The 10,551-nt window shown below is 43.6% G+C and overlaps 1 non-coding gene across 1 annotated transcript; it reads right to left on the bottom strand.

Moving 5' to 3' along the window:
- Positions 1-2,617: 2,617 nt before the first annotated feature.
- On the bottom strand, positions 2,618-2,689 carry trnag-ucc (transfer RNA glycine (anticodon UCC)). The gene has a single exon. It is a non-coding gene; the product is annotated as a tRNA-Gly (tRNA).
- Between the last annotated feature and the right edge of the window lie 7,862 nt (positions 2,690-10,551).

Consider the following 10,551-nt stretch of genomic DNA (forward strand, 5'->3'; position numbering starts at 1 on the left):
ACGAATCTTCAGAAACTTTGTGAGAAGTGAAATCCAAGAAGAATGAAGAAGGGTGAACTGCCCGAATGAGCAGAGACAGTCAAGAGAGCTTCCCCATCTTTAAGAGGACAGACCATTAACTTTGATGTTCTCGGGACATGAACTGATCTGAGACATTGAAATAATTCTCGTTCCCCTCCATGACAAATACGAACCTCATCTCGACTCCAGGACAATGAAAAAACTCACGATCACACAAGGGACAAGAAGGCTTGAAGGGAGTTGGTCCCAGTTGGAGGAAAGCTGGTGCTCAGTGACATGGGTGTGTCTGTCGTGGATGGGATAAGACTGTTCCCATGCCTCCATAATGAATGTTATGGAGGCATGGGAACTGATAAAACTGATAAGAGGGCACGTCTCGGCCTGAGAAGGACCGACTGAAGTCTGTCACAGCCTGCTTTAGATGTTCGGGCAAGGTTTTAGGTTGGAAGTTTCAGCGTATTAGACTGTTAAATGAAAGGCTGGTGGTTCAAGACCTCCAAAGGCGACAGCGATCGTTGTTGTTAAAGCATCTGTTTTCTCTGCTGCAGGGTTTCTTGTTTCAAATGTGGGCAGGTAAATGTTCCTCAAACGGAAAATTTCCGTGTGAAGAACCACAAAGAACTTTCTGCAATGGTTTAAAGGTTAATGTAATGAACTGTGGGCTCTGGGAATCTGAAACAAAATCAGAAACTGCTGACAAAACTATCTGATTTGGCAGTACCTGTGGGAGATTATTGAGTTCTGATGAAGTTGTTAAATATTGTCCACGATTCTCTATTGTCACGATGCTGCCAGAACTGCTGAATTTTGTCGTGGAAAAAGTATAGAGAATCACCAGGAGATGTAGAGTGTTCTTCAAGAAGTCGGTCTATTATTTGCAAACGAAAAACCGTGACACCGAGAAAGCAGATTCTCGAATACTCTCGAACTTCATTGTCCATGGTTTTCTATACATTTTTCCCATACTTTGTTTGCTTATCAGCATGTCTAAATATTTTAATCAAAGTACCTCACACTCGCAACACAATAAACCAGTGATGTTAGTTCCAACATCTCTTTAATTGTTCTTTCTACTTAACGTTATTCTCATGTGACGGTTAGATATTTAATCTCACCTTTCGCAACAATGGGCTTTCATTCCAGACACTACTTCACATTTTCCCGATGTCATAATTAATCATTTATTGTCAATAATCTCAATCAGGCTGACTCTATTAACTATTAATTAGATATTTAATGTCATGTCCCAAATATTTATGTTCCCAATCGTGTCATAATGATACTTAACAGGAAGACTAACTTTACTAACTGTAATATAATCTCACCATCGAAACCTTTCAGCGTCAACCTTTCTTTGCTAATTGGTGTAAGAGAATTCCACTATTCTTATCTCATCCTGCATTCTACACTCCCCTTGCAATAGATCGCCAGTGGGGTTCATGTTTTAACCCTTCCCTTGCTTTCATGCTTTAAACCTTCCCTTGCTTTCATGCTCTTTATTTTCCATAATAACATTTTGTCATTCTGACCAAAGGCAGTCATTCCTGGCACTGGATTTACTAACGTTGAATTGTCAGTGATCAGAGAGGACTGTCCCTGTAGTTCTGCTCCCGACTCTCCACCTCCCGCTCTGTTAGTAACCTCTCAGTCTCCTGGGAATTGCATTGTTCCCAATTTTGCCGGATTCCAGGCCTTTAAGCTTGGCTGAGCAGACAGTCGATGGTCTGAGGAATATCATTCCCAAACGTCTCGTGTCCGAGGTAATAACAATTAATAACGATGTCTGTGCATCCTCCTCTAATCTGGGAAAATCATTGTTGCGGACTGTAGGAACATTTATTGACCGAAATTGAGGAGGTTTTGAACCAGATCAAACTCCTATGAGTTAAGAAGATGGTCTAGATCCTTTTTTCTTTTCCCCTGAAGGCAAATGTACGGCAATGCAATTCAATTGGTGAAACTTCCAGGCTTGAACCAAAAACACAATTTACTTCGCACTATCGTTGTAACACAAACAAAAAACAAAATGTGGACTAACCCAACTCTATTAGAAAACTTAACAAAATGAAATATCATTTAACTACGAACCAGCCAATGTTCGAATATCATAACATTGCATAGACTACACAAATCTGGCCTTCCTGCTACCGGAATGATATTGTGAAACTTGAACAGATGAGAAAAAGGTATAATGTGATGTTTGTAATTCTTAAGCTTCCCAATGGTTTTGAGGTGCGAATGTATTTTAACCTTGAAGAAATTTGATGTATTTAAACCTCCTTCCTGTCCACGATAGAAGCTGTTGAATCCGGTCCGAATTTCCAGGGGCTTCTGTAATTATTTAAGGTTTCTGACGACAGCAATCTCTCACTTTTCGTACAAAACAAAACGAACCTTATGTTGCGAACAATATTCAAATCAGCAATGGGAAGCAGAGAAGAAAGCTTTCGAGCAACGCTGCCCGGATTGTCATGGCAATTTACAGGAACCATCGCCATGAAAACCCTAAAGCAACCTGACAAATCCGTTTCGCCAAAGAATGCAACGTTGGTGCTCAAGACTTTTCCTTGTGAAACCACAGAAAAAGCCACAACACTGCGATGGCCGGGAATCGAACCCAGGTCAACTGCTTGGAAGACAGTTATGCTCACCCCTACACCACCACCGCGCTCGCAGCTAATCTCTCCCTTTTCCGAAACACACATAACAAGGCCGTGATAGTCACCAACTGAACTGGGGCTGAAAGCAAAACAAGAAATTGCTTGTCAAACGTCAACAGGTCTGAAAACACCAGAATCAGAAGCTTTCAGCCCTTAAGAACAATCACTGGATCCAAAAGGTTCAGTCCTCACAAATGCTGCCGGACCTGCTGAGTTTCCCAGCAATTTTTGTGCTGTCTCTCAGATCTGCAACATCTGCAGTTCTTAGTCAGATATAAAACAAACGTTGACCCATTGAAGGGGTATTTGATCAGGTGATTGTCTTCTTCATACACAGATATGGATGCGATGGAGTATAGGATCATAAAATTCTTACAGTGTAGAAACAGGCTGTTTGGCTCATCATGCATCCCACCAAGTCTCACCCTCTACGCTATCCTGTAACCCCACATTTCTCATGGCTAACCATATAACCAACACTCACCTGGACACTATTGACTATTGAGCATTGCAAATCCACCCTAACCTGCGCATCTTTGGACTGTGCGAGGAAACTGGAGCACCCGGAGGAAACTCACGCAGACACGGGGAGAATGTGCAAACTCCACACAGACAGTCTTCAATAAGACAGGGATCTGGGTAATTGGAGAGGTTTCAAGAGGGAGTGCAGACTGGTTTGTGAATGATGGGCCGAAAGTCTGATGTCAGTGCTGTAAAGGCTCTACAGTAACATGATTCCCTAATCCAGCATTCAACACAGTTTGCATTTTGTTTTAATCCGTCCTGTTATTGACATTATTTTGAGTGAAATGTACAGAGAGAGGTGGTTTGCGCATTCACACAGATCTGTGTTGTGATGGGTCAGGAGCAACATACAAAATAACAACTGTCGGAAGGAGAATTGAATTCCCCTTCCGAATCTGCCGAGGACATGCAGGACCGGGAGTTTCTCTATAACCACTCACTCACCACCCAACGCCTTGAGGAAAAACGCCTGACCTTCCGCCTCTGGAACCTCCAGATATCGTGTGTGTGTATATGTGTGTGTGTGTGTGTGTGTGTGTGTGTGTGTGTGTGTGTGTGTGTGTGTGTGTGTGTGTGTGTGTGTGTGTGTGTGTGTGTGTGTGTGTGTGCGCGTGTGTGTGTTTTGTGCCTGTGTCTTTGTGTGTGTGACAGACGGAAATACGTACAGAGACTCAGACACAATCACATATGCAGAGAGATGTGCAAAGACACATACAGACAGAAGCACACATATCGACTTAAAGAGACACACGTGCACATACAGTCACACAGACATACACACACAAGCGCACAGATGTTGATGGAGACAGCAAAAGTGATACTATTAGAATTTGTTTCCTAAACCTAAATGAGAAATTAATAGATTTTTGGATTGTTTGACTTTACAGGAAATTTGTCCATACTTTTGTCCGGACAGCTGCGCCTTTAACATGTTTTTGAATGAAATAAGAAAAAGGTGGTTTAGTTAGTAGAGTGCGAGGTTAATGTAGAAAGGATGAAAGCAATTTGAATTGATGAACCTATTTTACCATACTTGCGTTTTCCAGTCTTTTCAAAATGGCCGCTGATGCTTCTGAATTGGGTCTAAGTGCTTTCTTGTTCCAGGATGATAAATTAGGAATTGAGAACCTGGAGGATAGTTCTATTAGAATCAATACCGAACATTGGAAAAGTACTCTTCCATAGGAAAGGGGATTTTGGGGTTGCTGTTAGATCTTCAGTACTTTGAAGACCACCAAACAAAGAACAATGAAATACAAAATTACACAGATTGTAATCCACTGGCCTTCTTTAAATGTTTCAAATTAACAATGCAACATATTTTGATGGTGTCGTTTGTTGTAACCATTTTATTATACACATCACCAGAAAACCGAATGTGAATTCAGATATATTGTCCTAAAATACAAATGGTGAAATACGTAAAGGCTTTAAGAAATGCGAAGGTTGCATAACATTGCAAGAAGGGAGAATTAATAAATAGACTGTACTTGTTATAAAAAAATGTGCATCATGTATTTTGCAAGTACATGCGTTTTTGAAATGGCATTTTAGTTTTCTCAGGGCGAATACATATAAAAATATATTTTAAAAAAGAATTGAGTGTGCTTGTGGACTAAAATGTGAAAAGAGCGACTTTACAAACAGATCGAAAGTGGAGGATAGCTGCAAGGTTTGACAGCAATTTACCTGATAGTGACACAATAATTGAAATGTGATTGGAGATGAGCGGAGTTATACACAGATGCAGCCTTTGTTTGTGACAAGGTGCTCATTGATTATTGGCCACGAGTTCACCACTGACAAAAGCTGTCAGCTACCAGCAACGATGTGATTGGTTCTCAGGCAACTAAACAGCTTGGGACTCTGAACAAGATACAGGAAAGTCTTCAACTGCTCAGGAGCTCTCTCTGTTCGCGGCAGTGATAGGTGCTTTAATCCTGACGAAGCCTGGTTTATTTTTGTTTCAGCTGTTCCTATGCATTCTGCCTTTTAATGAGTGTGTTAGAGACTGTTTGTAAGTATGAGCCAGTCCTTCTGCATGGTGTAACTCAACGACAGCCTCCAAGATGCACTGTACAAATTTACCAAGGCTCTAAAGACATGACAACGAAGAAATGGAAGGGCAGGGGAAGCAGATGAATGGGAGGCTTAGGACTTGGAGCCAGTGATCAAACTTGGTTAAATGAAGAGTAGACGAAGAGAAATGAAGAGTAGAGTAGATAACGTCAGGAAGTATGGGATACAGTGAGATTTGGCGATCTGGATTCAGAATTGGCTGGCTGACAGAAGGCAGAATGTGCTTGTAGATGGAAAATATTCTGTCTGGAGGAAAATGGTGATTGGGGTCCCGCAGGGCTCTGTTCTTGGGCCTCTGCTCTTTGTAGTTCTTATAAATGACTTGGATGAGGAGGTTGAAGAGTGGGTTAGTAAGTTTGCAGATGGCACTAAGGTTGCAGGTATTGTCGACGGTATAAACGGCTACGTCAGGCTGCAGCGCGACATAGATAGGATGCAGATCTGGGCATGGCAGATGGAGTTCAACCTGGATAAAAGCGAAGTGATGCATTTTGGAAGGAGGAACACGAATGCTGAATATAAGATTAAAGACAGGATCCTTGGTAGTGTGGATGAGCAGAGGGATCTGGGTATGCAAGTACATAGATCCCTCAAAGTTGCCACCCAAGTGGATAGGGTTATTAAGAAAGTATATGGAGTATTCGCTTTCAATAAGGGGGATTGAGGTTAAGAGCTGCGAGGTTTTGCTGCAGCTCTACAAGTCCCTGGTGAAACCACTCTTTGAATATTGTGTCTACTTCTGGTTGCCCTACTATAGGAAAATGCCGAGGCTTCGGAGAAAGCGCAAAGAAGGTTTACCAGGATGCTGCCTGGACTGGAGGGCTTGCCTTATGAAGAAAGTTGGAATAAGCTCGGACTTTTCTCTCTGGAGAGAAGGAGGAAGAGAGGAGACCTGATCGAGGTATAGAAAATAATGTGCGGAAAGGATACAATCAATAGGAAGAGACTTTTCCCACGGCCAGGAGTGACTGTTATGAGAAGTCATTGTTTGAAGATATTAGGAGGAAGGTAAAAAGGAGATGTCAGAGGTAGGTTCTTTACGCAGAGGGTGGTGAATGCATGGAATCGGTTGCCAGCTGTGGTCGTGGAAGCAGAGTCATGGGGGACATGGTGCGACTCCTGGACATGCACATGGATAGCAGTGAGTTGAGGGGTGCGTAGGTTAAGTTACTGTATTTGACATTAGAATTAAATCTCGTGGGCCAAACGGCCTGTTCTGTGTTGTACTTTTCTATGTTCTATGTTCTATGAGTGTGTACACTTGGTATATCTAAACGTAAGGTGTCAACCTGGTGAAGCTACGACTCAGAAATAGTTGCATGCCAGAAACCATAAGAAGCAACGGATAGACAAGGCTAATTGACTTTATCACTCACGGATCAGACATAATATCTGCAGTCCTGCCAGTTCCCATCATAAATGATGCGGGACAATATAATAAATCATTTCTTTCACATGAACGACGAGGCTGAGGGATACGAAATAGATCCTTTCGAAATTATGACAGGCATGGAAGTAATGGATAATGGAAGCCTTTTACACAGACCACAGGAGACATAGGTTTAAAGTGTTATCGAGCATACCAGACCCAGATGTATGGTATGCAGATTGAATTTGCTTGTTTTATGATAGTCATACATTCTGAGAAACAGTGAAGAATATTGTGTTGCATTCTCTCCAGTACAAATCATACCTTACATAAGGTCATCAGTTTAATATAGTTTCACAGCTTTTGAACAGGTGCAGAAAAGGATCAAATCTATATATGACAGGTCCATTAACAAGTTTGATAACAACACGGAAGAAATTGTTCCTGAATCCATTGGTGCGTATTTTCAAACATTTGCATCTTCTGTCCGATGGAAGAGGTTGGGAAAGAGCATTGCGGTGGTGGGAGGGGCCTTTGATTGTGCTGGCTGCATTCCTGAAGCAGTGGGAATTCAAGACTGAGTCAATGGAAGGAAATATGATTTGAGTGATGGATTGTGTTAGGTACATGCATCTCTGCAATTTCTTGCAGTACGTTCAGAGCAGTTACCATACGAAGCGTCTGGATAGAATGTTTTCTGCAGTGCAATATTAAAATTGATCAGAGTCATTACCAAAATGCTAAATTTCCTTCCCCGTCTGAGGTGTTAGATGCATTGATGTGCTTTCTTGGCTGTAGAGTTGACATGGATAGACTGATTGTTTGTGATATTACTCGGAACTTGAAGCTGTCCGTCACCTCCAAATCAGCACCAATGTCAGAGACCAGTGTGTGTCCTTTAGTCCAATTCCTGAAGTCAATGGCCAGTTCCCTTGTTTTGCTGACATTGAGGGAAAGATTGTTGTCTTTTCACCATGTCACGCAGCTCTATTTCCTGTAGGAGAAAGTGAGGACTGCAGATGCTGGAGATCAGAGCTGAAAAATATGTTGCTGGAAAAGCGCAGCAGGTCAGGCAGCATCCAGGGAGCAGAAGAATCGACGTTTCGAGCATAAGCCCTTCTTCATGAATGAGGAAGGTGTGCCAAGCAGGCTAAGATAAAAGGTAGGGAGGAGGAACATGAGGGAGTGGCGTTGGGAATGCGTAGGTGGAGAGAGATTAAGGTGAGGGTGATAGGTCAGAGAGAGGGTGGGCGGGGAGAGGTCAGGTAGAAGATTGCAGGTCAAGAAGGCGGTGCTGAGTCGGAGGGTTGGCACTGAGATAATGTGGGGGGAGGGGAAATGAAGAAGCTGGAGATATCTGCATTCATCTCTTGTGGTTGGAGGGTTCCTAGGCGGAAGATGAGGTGCTCTTCCTTCAGGCGTCTCTTGCCATGGTCTGGCGATGGAGAAGGCCAAGGACCTGCATGTCCTTGGCGGAATGGGAGGGGGAGTTAAAGTGTTCAGCCAAAGGGTGGCTGGGTTGTTTGGTGCGGGTGTCCCAGAGTTGTTCTCTGAAATGTTCCGCCAGTAAGCGGCCTGTCTCCCCAATGTAGAGAAGGCCACATCGGGTGCAGTGGATGCAGTAAATGTTGTGTGTTGAGGTGCAGGTGAATTTGTGACGGATATGGGAGGATCCCTTGGGGCCGTGGAGTGAAGTGAGGGGGAGGTGTGGGCGCAAGTTTTGCATTTCTTGCGGTTGCAGGGGAAGGTGCTGGGAGTGGAGGTTGAGTTCGTGGGGGTTGTGAAACTGACAAGGGAGTCGTGGAGGGAGTCTTTCCAGAACGCTGGTAGGGGAGGGGAGGGAAACATATCCTTGGTGGTGGGGTCTGTTTGGAGGTGGCAGAAATGACGAAGGATGATACGATATCTGGAGGTTGGTGGGTGATAGGTGAGGACCAGTGGGGTTCGGTCCTCGTGGCGATTGGAGGGGCGGGGTTCAAGGGCGGAGGAGCGGGAAGTGGAGGAGATGTGGTGGAGAGCATCGTCAACCACGTCTGAGGGGTCTTTGAAGAAGGAGGCCATCTGGGTTGTTCGGTATTGGAATTGGTCCACCTGGGAGTAGATGCGGAGGAAGTGAAGGAATTGAGAATATGGGATGGCGTTTTTACAGAGGGCATGGTGGGAGGAGGTGTAATCTAGGTCGGTTTTGAGACCTATCCACTATCGTGGTGTCATTAGTAAATCTGTAAATGGAGTTAGAGCTGAATTTGGCGGTACACTCATAAGGTGGTAAGAAATATTGAAGGGGGCTGAGTGCACAGCCTTGAAGGACACCAGTATTGCGTATTATTGAAGAGGAGGAGTTTCCAACTCTCCTCATTCATTGTGATCTGCAGGTCAGAAAGTTAAAGATCCAGTTCTCGATGTGAGGAAACTCCTAGGACTCAGAAATGTCGATGAGTCTTGTTGGCATTAGGGTCTTCAAGGCAGAGCTAAAGCTAATATACAGAAGTCTGATGTAGGTGTCCATGTTGTCCAGATGTTCCAGAGATGAGTGAAGTGCCAGAGAGATGGGGTCTGCATGGATCTATTACGATCGTGGCGAATTATCGAGGACCTGAGCAATCTGGGAGTTAATGTTTGCCATTCCTAACCTCTTAAAGCACTTCATAAATGAGAACGGCCATGATTGCATTAAAAATCGGAGCAGGTTCGAGGAGCCGAATTCCAGACTCATGCTCCTATTTCTTGTGTTCATTTGTTCTTTATAGCTCAGAGGGAAACATGTTAACGAATGGTCCTGGCAGACAATGAAGATCCACATACACAAATCCCATTTCTCGGCTATAAGCCCATTGTCCTGAAGATTTCAGCAATGCATGGGATTGTTGAAATACCACACAGGTAATATGAATGCTTATGATTCAAACATTCATCCTAGAAATGAGAGTGTGTGAGACTTTACGTTCTTCTGGGTGTATGGTAGCCGACTGTAAAATGAACCTCAGCAGGAACTGCAAAGAGGAGGGTATCAGATAAAGGAGCACAAGCAGTCCAAGAGCTGCAAAAGTTGTTCGGAATAGGGCATCCTGGACAAGAACTACCCAAGACAGAGGAGGGGGGCCTGGGAGTGAGGGTGTCGATCCAATATTACCAGAAGTGATAACGTGAGTTGATCAATCAATGAATTAATTAAAATTTGTTGAAGAAATATATCTGACTCTCTCTGTCCCTCTTTTTTAAAAAGTGATAAAATACCGCCCTCTGCTGGCCTCCCAGTGTCACTGTACAAGCAGCAGATTTTTTTTTTCTCTCTTTGCTCCTGTCCCTGTTCATTCTTTTATTTCTGACAGTCTCACAATGCGCGGAATGACGCAAAGGCGCAAACGGCTGCGCAGTGACGTCACAAAAAGGATGGCCACAACCAGCGGGGAAAGTCTGACACCGAGGAAGTGAGAGGAGGCAACAGGTGACTCGTGCCAGGGCCGTGACGTGAGGTAGAGCGATCCCCTCTGGCCGCCACGAGAGGAACCAGCAACCACTTTCTGAATGAAAGGAACTCGATATTTTTGGAGAACTAGGTTGTTTATTCTCATTTCATCATTCTGTAACAAGGCAGCACCCACCCCCTGAAATACTTCAATACTATAGTACAGGAAATGTATAAATGTTAGGAAACACAGAACGATGAAAAGGTTTAACATTGTTGCTTGGACAGAATTTCAGCAGTGGCCCTGTTTTCTGCCTCCCTCCATTTTCAAATCGAAAAGTTACATTTGTTGCTTCCGAGTTTAAATGATCCTTCTCTGAATTTAATGAAGGAAAACAAAAGAAGTGGAGAGCAATAGTGATAAGGGGATTGCATTGTTCGGGCATCAGGCAGATATTTGTGACAGTGTAGATGCGACACCAGGTAGC

Source organism: Chiloscyllium plagiosum, unplaced genomic scaffold, assembly GCF_037043375.1.
Source record: "Chiloscyllium plagiosum isolate Xiang-an unplaced genomic scaffold, Cpla_swu_hap1 HiC_scaffold_39, whole genome shotgun sequence".
Classification (NCBI taxonomy): Eukaryota; Metazoa; Chordata; class Chondrichthyes; order Orectolobiformes; family Hemiscylliidae; genus Chiloscyllium; species Chiloscyllium plagiosum.